Source organism: Ailuropoda melanoleuca, chromosome 6 (assembly GCF_002007445.2).
Source record: "Ailuropoda melanoleuca isolate Jingjing chromosome 6, ASM200744v2, whole genome shotgun sequence".
NCBI lineage: Eukaryota > Metazoa > Chordata > Mammalia > Carnivora > Ursidae > Ailuropoda > Ailuropoda melanoleuca.
This window is the reverse complement of record NC_048223.1, coordinates 76802644-76822412: the sequence shown is the minus strand read 5'-3', so window position 1 is coordinate 76822412 and position 19769 is coordinate 76802644. Positions and strand designations below refer to the sequence as shown.

The window sequence follows — 19769 nt, the reverse complement described above, 5'->3', positions numbered from 1 at the left end:
TGAAGATGTGTATTCCGTATGACCCAGCCACTCTGTTCCTTTGTATATACCCTGTAGGAAATTTTGCACATGTGTACTGAGAGAAATGCTTAAGATCGCTTATAGCATCATTGATCATAATGGCAAAACACTGGATTTAGGGATTTTAGCACTTCTTACCATCAATTATGGTTCCAAATCTCAACTCAAGATGAGGAATCAGGTTTCTGAGTAGAATTAATATGCACTCTGGGTATTCATGATTTCTAAATCACTTCCATTATCATCACTTGGTTTACAGTGTACTGTGCCTTCATTCAGAGAAAGTATATCTTTTCTTGACAAAAATGTCCACTGAAGCTTGTTTTCCCATTAGCAAATTAGGGTTAATAGTAAAAATAATTATTCATTTTAATTAATTATATTATTATCAATTTTTATTTTAAAATATCTTTTCATAATTTGGATTTTAAAACTGGCCTGATTAAAAGTTTAAAGACCAGGGGCGCCTGGGTGGCACAGCGGTTGGGCGTCTGCCTTCGGCTCAGGGCGTGATCCCGGCGTTGTGGGATCGAGCCCCACATCAGGCTGCTCTGCTATGAGCCTGCTTCTTCCTCTCCCACTCCCCCTGCTTGTGTTCCCTCTCTCGCTGGCTGTCTCTCTGTCAAATAAATAAATAAAATCTTTAAAAAAAAAAAAAAAAAAAAGTTTAAAGACCATAAAAGTAAGTTACAAAAATGTTTATATTTTCTTAGTGTTTTATATAGTTTTGGGTTACTGTTCACAAACCTTAAAATACCACAAGTTGTCACATGATCCTGTGTAGTGTGGTTTTGTTTCTCATGTAGGGGTAGAAAAAGTTGCTTTAGTAGTAGGGATAACTTTGTACCAGTGCCCACAGTTTGACTCTGAGAGCGACTAACCAACTGGTCCACACCAGAGCCAAAAATCCAAGAGTTCTCTTTTCATACTTCAAGATGTTATTTTTAAAAAGTAATGATAACACCTAACATTTATTACACTGTTACATATTCTAGGAACCACTGTTTATGCTTTAATTTAATGTAACTCATTTATTCTTTACACAACCCTATATTAGTACTATATTGTTTTATAGATGTAAAAAAAACCCTGAATCACGGTGAGCTTAAGAAACTTGCATAGGGTATAAAGTTAGTGTCAGAGCCAGAGCTCAAATCCAGCTTGTCTAGTAACAAACTACTTTTAACCACTATAGTATATGACTTCTCATGGGGATACATTTTAGAGCAGGGGTGGCTAACTATGGCCCATGCATGGGCCAAATATGATCCATTACCTGTTTATCTTATTGCAGTAAAACATGCATAACATAAAGTTTACCATTTTAACCATTTTAAAGTGTACAAGTCAGTGGCATTAAGTACATGCATAACATGCAGTCATCACCACTAGTTCCATAACTTTTTCATCACCTCAAAGGGAAATCTCATGCCCATTACCATTGCTAGTTTTTGTAAATAAAGTTGCAACAGTACTTTCAAAATTTTCATTGCTGTGTAATACTCTCTTGTATGAATGTAAAACACTGTACTGTTGAGGGACATTTGGGTAGTTGCAAGTTTATATTTTCCAGCATGTGGTGCTATTATGGACATTTTTAAGTATGTTTTAGTGAACATATACACTGAGCACATAGGTGTGTATGCAACCACATTCACTCATTTGCATATTGTTGTGGCCGCTTTCAAGGGCAGAGATGAGTAATTGCAACGGACTGGATGGCTGGCAAAGACTGAAATAGTACAACCTGGATCTTTTATACACAAAGTTTGGTGACGACTCTTTTGGGGGTCAACTCACTAAACAATCAGTCCACTAAACCACTTAGAGATCCTCCAGCTGCATTTCAAGATCATTTTTTTTAGACTTTAAGTTTCAAAATCAAATAATATAATGAAATAACCTACATTTATGGATGCACAGAAAAATAAACTAAAAGGATATTATTAATTTACGGCCCAACATTGGTAAATTATGAAAGTTGAAATGAAAGTTTTCTCTGATATGTCAGACTTGATACTGAAAATTGAAAGAGTTCCTTTATCACCAGTGTTTATTATTACTGCAGTTTGGATATAACCATGGACTTTATCATTTATCTGTTATTTCCAAAAGTTTAAGCTCATATAATATAAACCAGTTAGTTTTTTTTTAAAAGATTTTATATACTTATTTGACACAGAGAGAGAGAGCACAGGCAGGGGGAGTGGCAGGCAGAGGGAAGGGGAGAAGCAGACTCCCCACTGAGCAGGGAGCCTGATGCGGAGCTCGATCCCAGGACCCTGGGATCATGAACTGAGCCGGAGGCAGCCACTTAACCAACTAAGCCACCCAGGTGCCCCTAAACCAGTTAGTTTTTCAAGGGTGTTAGTTCTGCTTTCCAATTCCAGCTTTATTTATTTATTTTAAAGATTTATTTATTTGAGAGAGAGAGAGAGTGGGGGGTGGGGAGGGAGAGGGAGAGAAAGAATCCCAAGCAGACTCCCCACTGAGCACAGAGCTCCACGTGGGACTCAATCCCACAATCCTGAGATCATGACCTAAGTTTTTTGACAGTCCCCACTGAAGTTGGAATACCATATCTTATGACCCAGCAGTGCTACTCTTATGTATCTAGTACATATGTTCACCAGAAGACATGTACAAGAACATTCCTGACAACACCATATGCTGGCAAACATAACTGCAAACTACTCAAATAGCCATCAACAGTAAAATGTGATATAGTCATACAATAGAATATGATATAACAATGAAACTATTATTCCAAGCAAAACAGTTGAATCTAACAATGTTGATCTAACAATGTCTTTTTAAACAAAAGACAGATGCAAAATGGTATATACTATAGGAATCCATTGTTACAAGTTAGGATAGGGTTACTCTTGGGGGTGTAGGAGTTTAGTAAGTGACTGAGGGAAAGCATGAGAGGGGCTTATGAAGTGTTGGTAATATTCTGTTCTTGGTCTGGGTTCTGGTCATACATGTGAATTCATTTTTTTAAATTGAAACCTATTTAACATTAGTTTCAGGCGTACAGCACAATGATTTGACAATTATGTACATTTCAAAATGCTTGCCACGATAACTGTAGCTACGATCTCTGACCATACAAAGTTATTACGATATTATTGACTATATTCCCTATGCTATACTTTTCATCCAAGTGACTTACTTATTTTAGAACTAGCAGTTTGTACCTCTTATTCCCCTTCACCTGTTTCACCTATCACCCCCCACACTCCCTTCTGGCAACAACTAGTTTGTTCTGTATGAGTTTGTTTCTGTTTTTCATATTTGTTCCTTTGTTTTTTAGATTACATGTATAAGTGAAATCATGGTATTTGTATTTTTCTATCTTATTTCACTGAGCATAATACTTCTGAGGACCATCTATGTTGTTGGGAATGGCAAAATTTCATGTTTTATGGCTGAGTAGTACTCCATTGTGCATATATACCACATCTTTACCCATTCATCTATCAGTGGACACTTAGGCTGCTTCCATGTCTTGGCTGTTGTAAATAAATAATGCTTCAATAAACATAGGGGTTCTTATATCTTTTCAAATTAGGTATTTGTTTTCTTTCACTAAATCTCCAGAAGTAAAATGACTGGATCATATGGTACTCAATTTTTAATTTTTTAAAAAAGATTTTATTTATTTATTTGACAGAGAGAGAGAGACAGCCAGCGAGAGGGAACACAAGCAGGGGGAGTGGGAGAGGAAGAAGAAGGCTCCCAGCAGAGGAGCCTGATGCGGGGCTCGATCCCAGAATGCCGGGATCACGCCCTGAGCCGAAGGCAGATGCTTAATGACTGCACCACCCAGGTGCCCCTCAATTTTTAATTTTTTGAGGAAACTCCATACTCTTTTCTAGTGACTACATCAATTTACATTCTCACCAACAGTGCATAAGCGTTCCCTTTTTTCCACATCCTTGTCAACACATCTTATTTCTTGTCTTTTTTTTTTTTAAGATTTTATTTATTTGTGTGACAGCCAGCGAGAGAGGGAACACAGCAGGGGGAGTGGGAGAGGAAGAAGCAGGCTCCCAGCGGAGGAGCCCGATGCTGGACTCGATTCCGGAACACCGGGATCATGCCCTGAGCCAAAGGCAGGCGCTTAACGACTGCGCTACCCAGGCGCCCCTCTTGTCTTTTTATTATTATTATTTTTTTTTTTTTAAGTAAGCTCTATGGCCAACATAGGGCTTGAACTCATGACCCTAAGATCAAGAGTCACATGCTCTACTGACTGAGCCAGACAAATACCCCAGTTCTTGTCTTTTTGTTATTAGCCATCTGACTGGTGTGAGGTCTCATTGTGATTTTCATTTGCATTTTCCTGATGATTAGTGATGTTGAGCATCTTTTCATGTGTCTATTAGCCATTAGTATGTCTTCTTTGGAAAAATGTTTATTCAGGTCCTCTGCCCATTTTTAACATCGTTTGGTGTTGAGTTGTGTGAGTTCATTATATATTTCAGATATTAATCTCTTACTGAATATCATTTACTAATATCTTCTCCCATTCAGTCGGTTGCCTTTTCATTTTTTTTAAATGACTTCCTTTACTGCAAAAGCTTCTTAGTTTGATATAGTTTCAGTTTTTTATTTTTGCCTTTGTTTTCCTCCTTTTTATCATTTCCTTCACTGTGCATGCAAAAGCTTCTTAGTTTGATAGAGTCCCAGTTGTTTTTGCTTTTGTTTTCCTTCTTGGGGAGACATATCCAAAAATATTGCTAAGGCTGATGTCCATGAGTTTACTGCCTGTATTTTCTTTTTAGGAGTTTTATGATTTCAGTCTTATAATTAAGTCTTTAATCCATTTTGAGTTTATTTTTGTGTATGCCATAAGTGGTCTGTTTCAATCTTTCACATATAGCTGTCCAGTTTTTCCAACACCGTTTATTGAAGAGACTGTCTTTTCCACATTGTACATTCTTGTCTCCTTTGTCGTAAATTAACTGACCATATAAACATGGTCTTATTTCTGGGTTCTTAATTCTGTTTCATTGATCTGTGTGTCTGTTTTTGTGACAGTACTATGCTGTTTTGATTACTGCAGCTTTATAGTATAGTTTGAATTCTAAGATTGTGACACCTCCAACCCTGTTCTTCTTTCTCAGGATTATATGGGATATTCAGGGCTTTCTGTGGTTCCATGCAAATTTTAGAATTTTTCATTCTAGTTCTATGAATAATGCTACTAGTTTTTTTATAGGGATTGCATTGAATTTGAAGATTACTTTGCATAATTGGATGTTTTAACAAAATTAATTCTTCGGATCCATGAGCATGGTATAACCTTTCCATATATGTGAGTCATCTTCAACTTCCTTCATAATATCATACTTTTCAGAATATAAGCTCCATCACTAAATTTTTCCTGTTATTTTTTTATGTAAATGGAAATATTTTCCTAATTTCTCATTCTGCTGTTTTGTTATTAGTGTATAGAAATGTAACAGATTTCTGTATATTGATTTTGTATCTTGCAACTTTACTCAATTCATTTGTTCTAACAGGCTTTTGCTGGAGTCTTTAGGTTTCTGATTTTGGGGGTTTTTTGTAGTATGTCATCTGCAGATACAACAGTTTTCCTTCTTCCTTTCCAATTTGGATGCCTTTTTTACCCTTGTCTGATTGCTGTGGCTAGGACTTCCAGTACTATGTTAAATACAGTGGTGAGAGTGGACATCTTTGTCTTGTTTCTGATCTTAGAGGGAAAGCTTTCATATTTTCACCATTGAGTATGATGTTAGCTGTGAATTTGACGTATATGGTCTTTATTTTGTTGAGGTATGTTTCTACTCTGCCCACTTTGTTGAGAGCTTTTATTATGACTGGATGTTGGATTTTGTCAAATGCTTTTTCTTTATCTATTGAGATGATCATGTGATTTTTATCCTTTGTTTTGTCAGAATCCACATTGATTTGTGGATGTTGAACCATTCTTGCATCATTGGAATAAATCCCACTTGATCTTGGTGAATGATTCTTTTAATGTATTTTCTTAAAGATTTATTTATTTATTTGAGAGAGAGAGATAATACAAGCTAGGGGAGGGGCAGAGAGAGAGGGAGAGAATCTCAAGCAGATTCTCTGCTGAGCATGGAGCCCAACATAGGGCTCGATCTCACGACCTTGAGATCATGACCTGAGCTTAAATCAAGAGTTGGATGCTTACCCGACTGAGCCACCCAGGCACCCCTCTTTCAATGTAATTTTAAGTTCTTTTTGCTAATATTTGCTGAAGATTTTTGCATCTATGTTCATCAGGGATATTAGTTTGTAATCTTATTTTTTGGGTACTGTCTTTGTCTTATTTTGGTATCAGGATAATCCTGATCTCATAGAATGAACTTGGAAGGATTCCTTCCTCTTCTATTTTTCGGGGTAGTTTGAGGGGGGATAGTTTTTTTTGTGGGTTTTTTTGGTTTGGTTTGGTTTGGTTTTTTTGTTTTTGTTTTTTTTTTTTAATGAGAGAGAAAGAGTGAGCGAGCAGCGTGGAAGGGGGGAGGAAGAGGGAGAGAGAGAATCCCAAGTGGGCTCCATGCCCAGTGTAGAGCTTGATGTGGGGTTTGAGCCCATGACCTTGAGATCATGACCTGAGCCAAAATCAAGAGTCAGGTGCTCAACTGACTGAGCCACTTAGGTGTCTTCATAGGGATAGGTTTTAACTTGTCTTTACATGTTAGCTAGAATTCACCTGTGAAGCATCATGTCCCGGACTTTTCTTGGGAGTTTTTTGTTTTGTTTTAGAGATCTGCTCTTTATTGTTTTTTTTTTTAATTTTTTAAGATTTATTTATTTTAGAGAGAGAGCACAAGTGGGAGGAAGGGCAGGGGGAGGGAGAGAGAGAATCTGGAGCAGACTCCCCACTGAGCATGGAGCCCTATGTGGGGCTGGATCTCAGAATCCTGAGGTCATTACCTGAGCTGAAATCAAGAGTCGGACGCTTAACCGACTGAGTCACCGAGGCACCCCATCTTGGGAGTTTTTTTATTACCAATTCAAAATTTTGTTACTAGTAATTGATCTGTTTAGATTTTCTATTTCTTCCTCACTCAGTCTTAGAGAATTGTGTGTGTCCAGAAATTTACCCATTTCTTGTAAATTGTCCAATTTATTGGTATATAATTTTTGATAGCAGTCTCTTATAAGCCTTATATTTCTCTGATGTAGTTTATAAGTTCTCTTTCATTTCTGATTTTATTTGAGTCCTCTTTTTTTCTTGATAAGTCTGGCTAAAGGTGTATCAATTTTATTTTTTCAAAGAAACAGCTCTTAGTTTCAGTGATCTTTTCTAATGATTTTTTTTAGTCTCTATTTCATTTATTTCCACCCTGATCTTTATTATTTCCTTCCTTCTGCTAAGTCTGGGCTTTGTTCTACTATTTCTAGTTCCTTTATGTGTAAATTTAGAATAAGACTTTTCTTGGTTTTTGGGGTAGCTCTGTATTGCTGTAACCTTCCTTCTTAGAACTGCCCTTGCTGGGGCGCCTGGGTGGCACAGCGGTTAAGCGTCTGCCTTCGGCTCAGGGCGTGATCCCGGCGTTCTGGGATCGAGCCCCACGTCAGGCTCCTCTGCTATGAGCCTGCTTCTTCCTCTCCCACTCCCCCTGCTTGCGTTCCCTCTATCGCTGGCTGTCTCTATCTCTGTCAAATAAATAAATAAAAATCTTTAAAAAAAAAAAAAAACTGCCCTTGCTGTGTCCCAAAGATTTTGAACTGTCCTGTTTCCATTTTCATTTGTCTCCAGGTATTTTTTTTGTTTCCTCTTTGATTTTTTTTCATTGTTTGGTAGTATGTTGTTATCCTCCATGTGTTTGTATTTCTTCTAGTATTTTTCTTGTAACTGATTTCTCATTTCATACCATTGTGGGTGGAAAAGATACTTGATATGATTTAAATATTTATTTGTTTATTTTAGAGAGTGAGAGAGGGAGGGAGTGAGCATGAGGTGTGGGCAGGGCAGAGGGAGATAAGCAGACTCCCCGCGGGGGCGGGGGGGGGGGCTGATGTGGGGTTTGATCCTTGGACTCTGAGATCATGAGCTGAGCCAAAATCAAGAGTCAGACGCTTAACTGACTTAACCACCCAGGTGCCCTGATATGATTTAAATATTAAATTTATAGAAACTTGTTTTGTGGCCTAACATGTGATCCATCTTGGAAAATGTTCCATTTGTACTTGTTCTTTGTGTATTCTGCCATTTTTTGGATGGAAGGTTCTGTATATATCTGTTAACTCCATCTTGTATAATGTATCATTCAAAGCCAGTTTCCTTATTGATCTGCTGTCTGAATGATCTATCCATAATGTACATGGGGCATTAAAGTCCCTGCTATAATTGTATTACTGTCGATTTGTCCCTTTATGTTTGTTAATATTTGCTTTTATATTTAGGTGCTTCTATATTGGATGCATAGATATTTACAATTGTTATATTCTTTTGTTGGATTGATCCCTTTATTACATAATGCTTCTCTTTGTCTCTTATTACAATCTCTATTTTAAAGTTTATTTTGTCTAAGTATTACTAGTCCAGCTTTCTTTCGGTTTCCATTTGAATGAAATTTTTTCCCCAATCCTTCACTTTACTCTCTGTGTGTCCTTATATCTAAAGTGAGTTTCTTTTAGGCAGCATAAAGATTAGGTCTTGTTTGTTTCTTCACTCACCCAATTTCTTTTGATTGGAGCATTTAGCCCATTTGCATTTAAAGTAATTATTGATAGGTATGTATTACTGTCATTTTGTTAACTGTTTTCTGGTTATTTTTGCATTATTCCCTATTCTTTTCTTTTATTGGTCTCTTCCATTGTGGTTCGATGACTTCCACTATTGTTATTTTTGGATTCCTCTCTCTTTTTTGTGTGTGGATCCGTCAAAGGTTTGCAATGTGGTTACTATGAGGTTCATATATAACACCCTATGTATATACAGTAGTCTATATTAAGTTGATGGTTGCTTAAGTTTGAACACATTCTAAAAGCACTTGATTTTTACTCCATGTTTTATGTATTTTACATCTTTTTATTTTGTATATCTTGATTAATTTTTGTAGATATAGTACATGTTACTACTTTTGTGTTTAACCTTCATAGTAGCTTTATAAGTGATTGATTACTACCATTACTGTATATTTGCTTTTAATGGTAATTTTTTTTTCCTTTCAAAATTTTCTTACTTCTAGGTATGGCCTTTTTGTTTCTACTTAAAGGTCCTTTAACATTCTTTGTAAGGCCAGTTTAGTAGTGATAACTCCTTTAACTTTTGTTTGGGAAATTCTTTATCTCTCTTTCAATGCTGAATGATAACTTTACTGGGTAATGTATTCTTGGTTGTATGTTTTTCATTTCAGCACTTTGAATATATTATGCCACATTCTTCTGGCTTGCAAAATTTCTGCTGAAAAATCAGCCGATAGCCTTATGAGATTTTCCTTGTATGTAACGGTTTCCTTTTCTCTTGCTGCTTTAAGACTCTCTGTCTTTATGGGGCGCCTGGGTGGCTCAGTCGTTAAGTGTCTGCCTTTGGCTCAGGGCGTGATCCCAAGGTCCTGGGATCGAGCCCCATATCAGGCTCTCTGCTCTGCTGGGAGTCTGCTTCTTCCTCTCCCACTCCCCCTGCTTGTGTTCCCTCTCTCACTGGCTGTCTCTCTCTCTGTCAAATAAATAAATAAAAATCTTAAAAAAAAAGACTCTGTGTATTTAACTTTTGTCATTTTAATTATTATATGTCTTGGTTGGACTTTCTTGGGTCCATCATGTTTAAGGTTCTCTGCGATTCCTGGGCCTGAATGTCTGTTTCCTTCTCAAGGTTAGGGAAGTTTTCAGCTATCATTTCTTCAAATAAATTTTCTCTCTTCTTCTGGGACCCCTACAATGTGAATGTTATTACACTTAGTGCTATCACTGAGGTGCCTTAACCTATCCTTTTTTAAAATTCATTTTCTATTTGCTGTCTTAATTTGGTTGCTTTCCATCACCCTGTCTTCCAGATCCCTGAACCATTTTTCTACATTCTCTAATCTGCTATTGATTCCCTCTAGTTTTTTTTTCTTTTTCCAGAGGGAGGGAGAGGAGGGAGAGAGAGAGAGAGAGAATCTTAAGCAGACTCCATGTCCAGCACAGAGCCCTTGTGGGGCTCGATCCCACAACCCTGACATCATGACCTGAGTCAAAATCAAGAGTCAGATGTTTAACCAACTGAGCCACCCAGGCACCCCCAACCCCGGTGTATTTTTCACTTTAGTTACTGTATTTTTTGGTCTGACTGGTTCTTTTTTTATATTTTCTATCCCTTTCTATCCCCCACTCTTCTCTCAAGTCCAGTGAGTATCCCTGAACTCTTTTATCAGGTAGATTGCTTACTCTCCATTTCATTTAGCTCTTTCTCTGTTGTTTTGTCTTGTTACTTCATTTAGAACCCATTCCTTGGTCTCCTGATTTTTTCTGACGCTGTGTTTTTCTCTATGTATTAGGTAGGCCTGGTTTTGAAAGTAGTTGTCTTATGTAGAAGGCATCCTGTGGTGCTCTGTAGTGCAATCCACCCTGGTCATCAGAACCAGGTGCTGCAGGGTTGTCCCTTATGTGGGCTGCCTGCACCCTCTTGTTGTGCTTGAGTCAAGGCTACTGTGGGCACATTGGTGGGCAGTGTTTGCCTCTTGAGCAGCTCACTGAGAGACCTGATTGCAGTCATTGTAGGCTCAATGGTGAGTAGGACTAACCCTTAGCCCCGCTGTCTGCAATGACCCACTGTGACTGCTGCAGGTGCAGTGTTGGGCAGAGCTTGCTCCTGGAGTGGCTAGCTGAGAGACCCATCAGCAGCTACTGTCAGCATGCTAGTGTGTGGGATTAGCTTCCTCACACCCTGGGGCAGGCATTGTTTTGTAGGTGAGCTGTTCCTGGCCAGGGCTGACTACCAGGTGTGGTGGGGTAGGAGCTGCTTTTGGAGGTGACTGCCAGGTTGGTCAGTTTGGGTGGAGTGAGACTGCAGGGCAATTCTGGGGCAGAAGTAGTACCAAAAAGATAGATAGAGGTGTCAGAACTGTCTCCCACAGGTGTCTGGCCATCTATGCTGGGTAAGGAAAAGGATAATAGTGCCTGGAATTACTTCTGTTCCCAGAGAAAGCTGACACACATCTCTGCTTCTCTGGCACATGTCCTAAAATTAGTCAAGAAATCTTCCTGTAGAGATAGGAAGATGGTGGTGGAGTAGGAGCACCCCAGGCACACCTTGTCCCTTGAATACAACTGGATAACCATCAGATCATCCTGAATATCCCAGAAATTGACATGAAGACTAACCAAACTCTACAACTAAAGGGAGAGAAATGGTCACATCAAAGAAGGTAGGAAGTGTGGAGATGTGACTTGGGGGAGAAACGCATCACAGCTGCTGCAGATGGGAGGGAGCCATGGATGTGGAGAAGGGTGAGAAAGAGTAGCACACAGGGTAATGCACAAGGAGAACATTTTCCCATAGCCACTGGCTTGGAAAATGGGAGAGGCTGAATTTCATGAGTTCTTGCGACCAGTGGGGGTTTAAGGCTTGGAATTTTAGAGTTGAGCAGGCTTGGCTGGGATAGAGCCCGGAGGGATGTGCTGCTCTCTTGGAGAGAAGGCAGGCAAAGAATCTGGGAGCATACAGTGGAAATAGCAATCTGAAGAAAACATAGGGCAGAGAGTAGGGAGATTATTTGCTCTTTTTGGAGTGTGTCCCTGAGGCAATATTCACAGAGACACATCTCTGAGAATAAAGGAGCTGGCCAGTGCCATTTTCTCCCCTACTACCACCGCCCCCTCCGCATAAACACAGAGCCACCTCCAGGAAGCAACACAGCGCAGACAGTGGCTACCTAATTGCTTACACTAAGCCCTGTACCCCTGTGCTCCAATGGAGCTGCTGTTCTCAGTCATGCTGACTTCATCCCAGTGTAGCAGGCCCCTTCCCCAGAAGACCAGCCAAATCCCTCCCCACACCACATCTCCCAACCAGAGAGTTTTGCAGGGCATCAGTTCCAGTGGAAGTAGTGACAGGTATCACTTCACAAGCAGACCAGGGCATACCTAATTAAAACTCACCACATTCAGGCCAGGGACAAAACACTGCCCACAGCAGGAAAGGAAAGCCTCTGCAGATGACTGGCTGGAAGGATAAAGGAGCCAGAACACAATAGGACAGCATATGCAGGACACAGTCTTTGCCTGCCTTCTCTCCAACTCCCTGAAGCACCAGGCTCTGGGCACTACATGACCTCTTCTTCATAAGGCCATTATTTTCAGAAACAGGAGACATAATTGGCTTTTCTGACACATAGAAGCAGGCAGAGACTTAGACACAATGAGAAGACAGGAATTTATCCCAAATGAAAGAACAAGATAAGGTCATGGCCAGAGATAAGTAACATGCCTGATGGAGAATTTAAAGCCACAATCATAAGGATGCTCACTGGACTTGAGAAAAGAATGGAAGACATTAGTGAAACTTTTACCATAGAGATAAGAGGTAAAAAATCATACAGAGATGAATAGTGCAATAAGCAAGATCAGAAACACACTTGATGCAATGAATAGCAGGCTGGAAGAAGCAGAGGAACAAATTAATCACCTAGGGGACAAAATAATAGAAAGCAATGAAGTTAAACAAAAGAGAGAGAGTTATGCATAATGAGAATAGACTTAGGGAACTCAGAAACTCTATCAAATGTAATAATGTTTGTATTATAGGAGTCCCAGAAGAAAAAGACAAAAGCGGGCAGAAAATTCATTTGAAGAAATAATAGCTGAAAAATTCCCTAATCTGGGGAAAGAAACAGGCATCCTGATTTAGGAGGCACAGAGAATTCTCATCATCATCAAAAGCACACCCATACCAAGACATATTGTATTTAAATTATAGCAAAATATAGTGACAAAAAAATTTTAAAAGCAGCAAAACAAAAGAAATCATTAACTTCCAAGGGAAAACCCATAAGGCTAGTAGATTTTTCAACAGAAACTTGGCAAGCCAGAAGTAAATGGCATGATATATTCAGAAAGCTGAATGGAAAAAAATCTGCAGCCAAAAATACTCTATCCAGCAAGGCTATCATTCAGAATAGAGGAGAGATAAAGAGTTTCCCAGACAAACAAAAACTGAAGGAGTTTGTGACCACTCAAACAGCCCCACAAGAAATATTAAAGGCGACTCTGTGAGTAGAAAGGAGAGACCAAAAGTGACAGTATAAAGGCAGGAAAAACAAAAGCAGTAAACATGAATAGTTCTGTAAAATCAGTCAAGAAACTCACAAAAAGGATATAAAATATAATAACATATATCTAAAATGTGGGGAGGAGAGGAGAAAAAGAAAGGGTTCAAACCTAAATGACCATCAGCTTAATAGAGACTGTTATGCAGAAAAGGTTATATAAAAAACTAATGGTAACCATATATCAAAAACCACTAATAAACATGGAAAGAATAAAGAGAAAAAAATCCAAGTATATCACTAAGGAAAATCAGCAAAACATGAAAGAGAGAAAGACAAGAAAGGATCAGAGAAAAGTTCCAGAAATGATCACAAAACAAGTAACAAAATGTCAATAAATACATAACTATTAATTACCTTGAATGTAAACGGACTAAACATTCCAATCAAAAGACACAGGGTGTCATTTGATAAAAAGCAAGACCCATTCATATACTACCTACAAGATACTAATTTTAGACCATAAAGACACCTGCAGATTGAAAGTGAGGGGAGAGAAAAACATTTTATCATGTAAATGGGTTTCAAGAGACAGCTGGAGTAGCAATATTTATATTGGGCAAACTAGACTTTAAAACAAAAACTGTAACAAGAGACAAGAGCACCATGTAATAAAGGGGACAATACAACAAGAAGATCTAAAAATTGTAAATATTTATGCATCCAACATTGGAGTACCTAAATACATAAAACAATTACAAACATAAAGGAACTAATCAATAATACAACAATAGTAGGGGACTTTAACTTATGTTAATGGACAGATCATCTAAACAGAAAATCAAGAAGGAAACAATGGCTTTGAATGACACACTGGACCAGATGGACTTAACAGATATATTCAAAACATTCCCTTCTTAAACAGCAGAATACACATTTTTTAAAGTGCACATGGAACATTCTCCAGAATAGATCACATACTAGGCTATAAAACAGGCTTCAACAAATACAAGAAAACTGAAATCATACCATGCACCTTTCTGACCACAACATATGTAACAAGTCAACCATAAGAGAGACTTTGGAAAGACCACAAATACATGGAGGTTAGATAATATGCTACTAAATAATAAACATTAGAGCAGAGATAAGTGACATAGAAACTAAAAAACAAAAAAAACCAGTAGAACAGATCAATAAAACCAGGAGGTCGTTCTTTGAAACAATTAATAAAATTGATAAACCTCTACCTAGATGTATTAAGAAGAAAAGAGAAAGGACCCAAATAAAATCACAAATGAGAGAAGAAATAACAACCAACACCACAGAAATACAAACAATTATAAGAGAATATTATGAATATGCCAACAAGTTGGATAACCTAGTAGAATGGATAAATTTCAAAAAACATGCAACCTACCAAGACTGAATCATGATTAAACAGAAAATCTGAACACACCAGTTACTAGTGAAGGAGACTGAATGAGTTTAAAAAAAAAAAAAGAAAAGAAAACTTTCGAACAAACAAAAATTCGGGACCAGGTGGCTTCACTGCTCAATTATAACAAATATTCAAAGAAGAATTAATACCAATCCATACTCTTCCAAAAAACTGAAGAGGAAAGAACTCTTCTAAACTCTTTTTTTTTTTTTTATGAGGCCAGCATTACCCTAGTAACCAAAACCAGAGATGCCACAAGAAAAGTACAGGCCAATATCCCTGATGAACATAGATGCAAAAATCCTCAATGATATATTAGCACACCAAATTCAACAATACATTAAAAGGATAACACATCAAAAAAATTTAAAAAGGATGATACATCATGATTAAGTGGTATTAATCCAGGAATTCAAGGATGGTTCAACATCCATCAAGCAGTCAGTGTGATACACTACCTTAACAAAATGAAGACTATCATATGATAATCTCCAGATGCAGAAAAAGCACTTGACAAAAGTGGGTACAGAGAGAATGTACCTCAACATAATAAAGTATATATAGAGAGTATAGAGAGAATGTACCTCAACATAAAAGTGGGTATAGAGAGAATGTACCTCAACATAATAAAGTATATATATGACAAGCCCACAGAGAACATCATGCTCAACAGTGAAAAGCTGAAAGCTTCCTCTAAGATCAGAAACAAGACGAGGATGTTCACTTTCACCACTTGTATTCAACATAGTATTGGAAGTCCTACCCAAAGCAGTTAGACAAGAAAAAGAAACAAAAGGCATCCAAATTGGGAAAGAAGAAAGAAAACTCTATTTGCAGATGACATATATAGAAACCCAAAGATTCTATCAAAAACTGTTAGAACTAACAAATGAATTTGGTAAAGTTGTAGGATACAAAATCAATACACAAGAATCTGTTGCATTTTTATACACTAATAAGGGACTATCAGAAGGAGAAATTAAGAAAAAAAGAAATTAAGAAAAAAATCCCACTTATAATTGCATCAAAAAGAATAAAATAACTAGGAATAATTTTTTTTAAGATTTTATTTATTTATTCGACAGAGATAGAGACAGCCAGCGAGAGAGGGAACACAAGCAGGGGGAGTGGGAGAGGAAGAAGCAGGCTCATAGCCGAAGAGCCTGATGTGGGGCTTGATCCCATAACGCCGAGATCACGCCCTGAGCTGAAGGCAGACGCTTAACCACTGTGCCACCCAGGCGCCCCAGGAATAAATTTAACCAAGGAGGTAAAAGACCTGTACAGTGAGACCTGTATAATGACATTAATGAAAGAAACTGAAGAAGACACAAATAAATGGAAAGATATTCTGTGCTCATAGATTAGAAGAATAAATACTGTTAAAATGTCCATACTATCCCCCCCAAATACAGATTCAATGTGATTCCTACCAAATTTCCAATGGCTTTTTTCACAGAAATGGGACAAACAATCCTAAAATTTGCACAAAACCATAAAAGACCCTAAGTAGCCAAACAATCTTGAGAAAGAACAAAGCTGGAGATGTCTTGCTCCCATATTTCAAACATAGCTACAGCATATAGCATATACATAGCTATAGCAACTAAAACAGTATGGTATTGGCATGAAAATAGACACATGGATCAACAGAACAGAACGGAGAACTTAGAAATAAATACATGCATGTATGTTCAATTAATTCACAACATACACACAAGGGGCAAAGGACAGTCTCTTCAGTAAATAGTTTTTGGAAAATTGGACCAGTATCTTACACCATACACAAAAGCGAATTTAAAATAGATTAAACACTTGAACATAAGACCTGAAACCGCAAAACTCCTAGAAAAAAAATATGAAATAAACTTCTTGACAGAGGTCTTGGCCATGATTTTTTGAATCTAATGCCGAAAGCAAAACCAAGGAAAGCAAAATAAAACAACAAACTAAAAAGCTTCTGCATAGCAAAAGGAAAAATCAACAAAATGAAAAAGCAACCTATTGCATGGGAGAAAATATCTGCAAAAATCATCTATCTGATAAAGGGCTAATATCCAAAATATATGAAAATATATACATAGCCAAAAAAATCCAATTTAAAAATGGGCAGAAGATCTGAATAGACAAGACATTTTCCCAAAGAGGAAATACAGATAGCCAACAAGTACACCAAAAGATGCTCTACATCTTTAATCATAAGAGAAATGCAAATCAAAATCACAATGAGGTATCACCTCATACCAGTCAGAATGGCTATTATCAAAAAGTCTAGGGATAACAAGGGTTGGCAAGGAGGTGGAGAAAGGGAATCCTTGTGCACGGGAATGTAAATTGGTGTAGTCACTATGGGGAAAAATATGGATGTTCCTCAAAAAATTAAAAATATAGGGGCTTGGGGCGCCTGGGTGGCACACTGGTTAAGCGTCTGCCTTCGGCTCAGGGCGTGATCCCGGCGTTATGGGATCAAGCCCCACATCAGGCTCCTCCGCTATGAGCCTGCTTCTTCCTCTCTCACTCCCCCTGCTTGTGTTCCCTCTCTCGCTGGCTGTCTCTATCTCTGTCAAATAAATAAATAAATAAAATCTTTTAAAAAATAAAAAATAAAAATATAGGGGCGCCTGGATGGCTTAGTTGGTTAAGTGTTCGCCTTTGGCTCAGGTCATGATCCTAGGGTCCTGGGATCGAGCCCTGTATTGGGCTCCTTGCTCGAGGGGAACCTGCTTCTTCTTCTCCTCCCAGCTCAGTTCTCACTCGCTCTCTGTAATAAATTAAATAAATAAATAAATAAAGTCTTAAAAAATTAAAAATAGGGTCACCTGGGTGGCTCAGTTGGTTAAGCATCTGCCTTCAGCTCGGGTCATGATCCCAGGGTCCTGGGATTGAGCCCCACATTGGGCTCCATGCTTAGTGGGGAGCCTGCTTCTTCCTCTGCCCCTCACCCTCCCACTGCCTGTGCTTTCTCTCTCTCTCTCTCTTGCTCTTAAATAAATAAAATCTTTAAAAAAAAATAAAGTGTTTTTTAAAAATTTAAAATAGAGCTACCACATGATCCAACAATTCCACCTTGGAGTATTTATCTGAAGAAAATAAAGCACTAACTCAAAAAGATATATGTCCATGTTCACTGCAGAATTCATTTACAACACCCAAGATATGGAAACAACCTTAGTGTCCATCAGTAGATGAATGGTTAAAAAAAAAATCGTGGTGTATATATACAATGGAATATTCTTCAGTCATAAAAGAGAATGAAATCATTCCATTTGTGACCTTGAGGGCATTATGCTAAGTGAAGTAAATCAGAGAAAGAAAAATACCATATGATCTTTCTTGTAGATGAAATCGAATAACAAATAAAATAAAGCTCATAGATAAAAGATAAGTGGTTGCTAGAGGCAGGGAGTGGGGAACTGGAGAAATGGGTGGACATTTTTTGGTTTTTTGTTTTTGTTTTTAGAATAAATATATTGAATTAAAAATTTTTTCATATCTATAAAAAAAAGAATTAACCATTAACAGATATTTACATACAGGATGAAAGTTTAAAAAAATGTTTTTAATGAGATAAAGTTCATATAACATAAAATTCACCATTTTTAACCATTTTACAGTATACAATTAATTGGTTTTTAGTATATTCACAATGTTGTGCAACCAGCACCACTATCTAATTTCTGAAAATATGACTCCAAAGAAATACCACATACCTCTCAATTCCCTTCTTCCTCTATCCCTTGGCAACCACTAAACTACTTTCTCTATGAATGTGCCTGTTCTGGACATTTCATCCAAATGAAATCATACAATATATGGCTGTATGTGTCTGGCTTCTTTCACTTAGCATAATATTTTCAAAGTTCATCCATGCTGAAACATGCAGGATTACTTTATTTTATGAACAAATAATACTACATTGCATCGTATATTAGTTACTTAGCCTGCTATAACAAAATACCACAGACTGGATGGCTTAAATATCAGAAATTTATTTTCTTACAGTTCTGGAGTCTAGAAGTCCAAGATCAAGGTGCTATCTGGCTTGTAGGCAGCTGTGTCCTTGCATGACCTCTTTTCTGTGCAAGCACAGAAAGGGAGCTCTGATGTGTCTTCCTCTTCTTATAAGGATACCAACTCTATACGATTAGGGCTCCACCCTTATGACTTCATTTAACCTTAATTACCTTCCTAAAGGTCCCATTTCCAAACAGTCACCTTGGAGTTTAGGGCTTCAACATATAAATTCTGAGGAGGACACGATTCAGTCCATAACAGTTGGATATACCGAATTTTGTTTCTCCATTCAAGTTGATGGACATTTGGGTTTCTACTTTTTAATTTTTTTTATAATAATATTTTTTTATTATATTATGTTAGTCACCATACAGTACATCCCTGGTTTTTGATGTAAAGTTCGATGATTCATTAGTTGTGTATAACACCCAGTGCACCATGCAATACGTGCCCTCCTTACTACCCATCACCAGCCTATCCCATTCCCCCACCCCCTCCCCTCTGAAGCCCTCAGTTTGTTTCTCAGAGTCCATAGTCTCTCATGCTTCATTCCCCCTTCTGATTACCCCCCTTTCTTTATGCCTTTCTTCTCCTACCGATCTTCCTAGTTCTTATGTTCCATAGATGAGAGAAACTATATGATAATTGTCTTTCTCTGCTTGACTTATTTCACTTAGCATTATCTCCTCCAGTGCCGTCCATGTTGCAGCAAATGTTGAGAAATCGTTCTTTTTGATAGCTGAGTACTATTCCATTGTATATATGACAAATATTTTATTTTTAAGTAATCTCTATGCCCAATATGGGGCTCGAACTCACAACACTGAGATCAGGGGTCACATGCTCCACCAACTGAGCCAGCCAGGCACCCCTGATTCTACTTTTTGACCATTCCAAATAATGCTGTTGTGAATATTCATGCACAGGCTTTTGTGTGGATATGGTTTCAGTTCTCTTGGTTATAACCCTTTGAATGGAATTGCTGGGTCATAGGGTAATTTTATGTTTAACTTTTTGAGGAACTACCAAACCATTTATACAGTTGTTGTACCACTTTACCTTCCCACCAGCAATGTATGAGGTTTCCAATT

The 19769-nt window shown here is 37.8% G+C and overlaps 1 protein-coding gene across 5 annotated transcripts in view; it reads right to left on the bottom strand.

Annotated features, from left to right (window-relative positions):
- Nucleotides 1–19769, bottom strand: part of FAM149B1 (family with sequence similarity 149 member B1) — a 75656-nt gene that overhangs the window by 13604 nt on the left and 42283 nt on the right. The gene's annotated exons all lie outside the window — the stretch shown is intronic.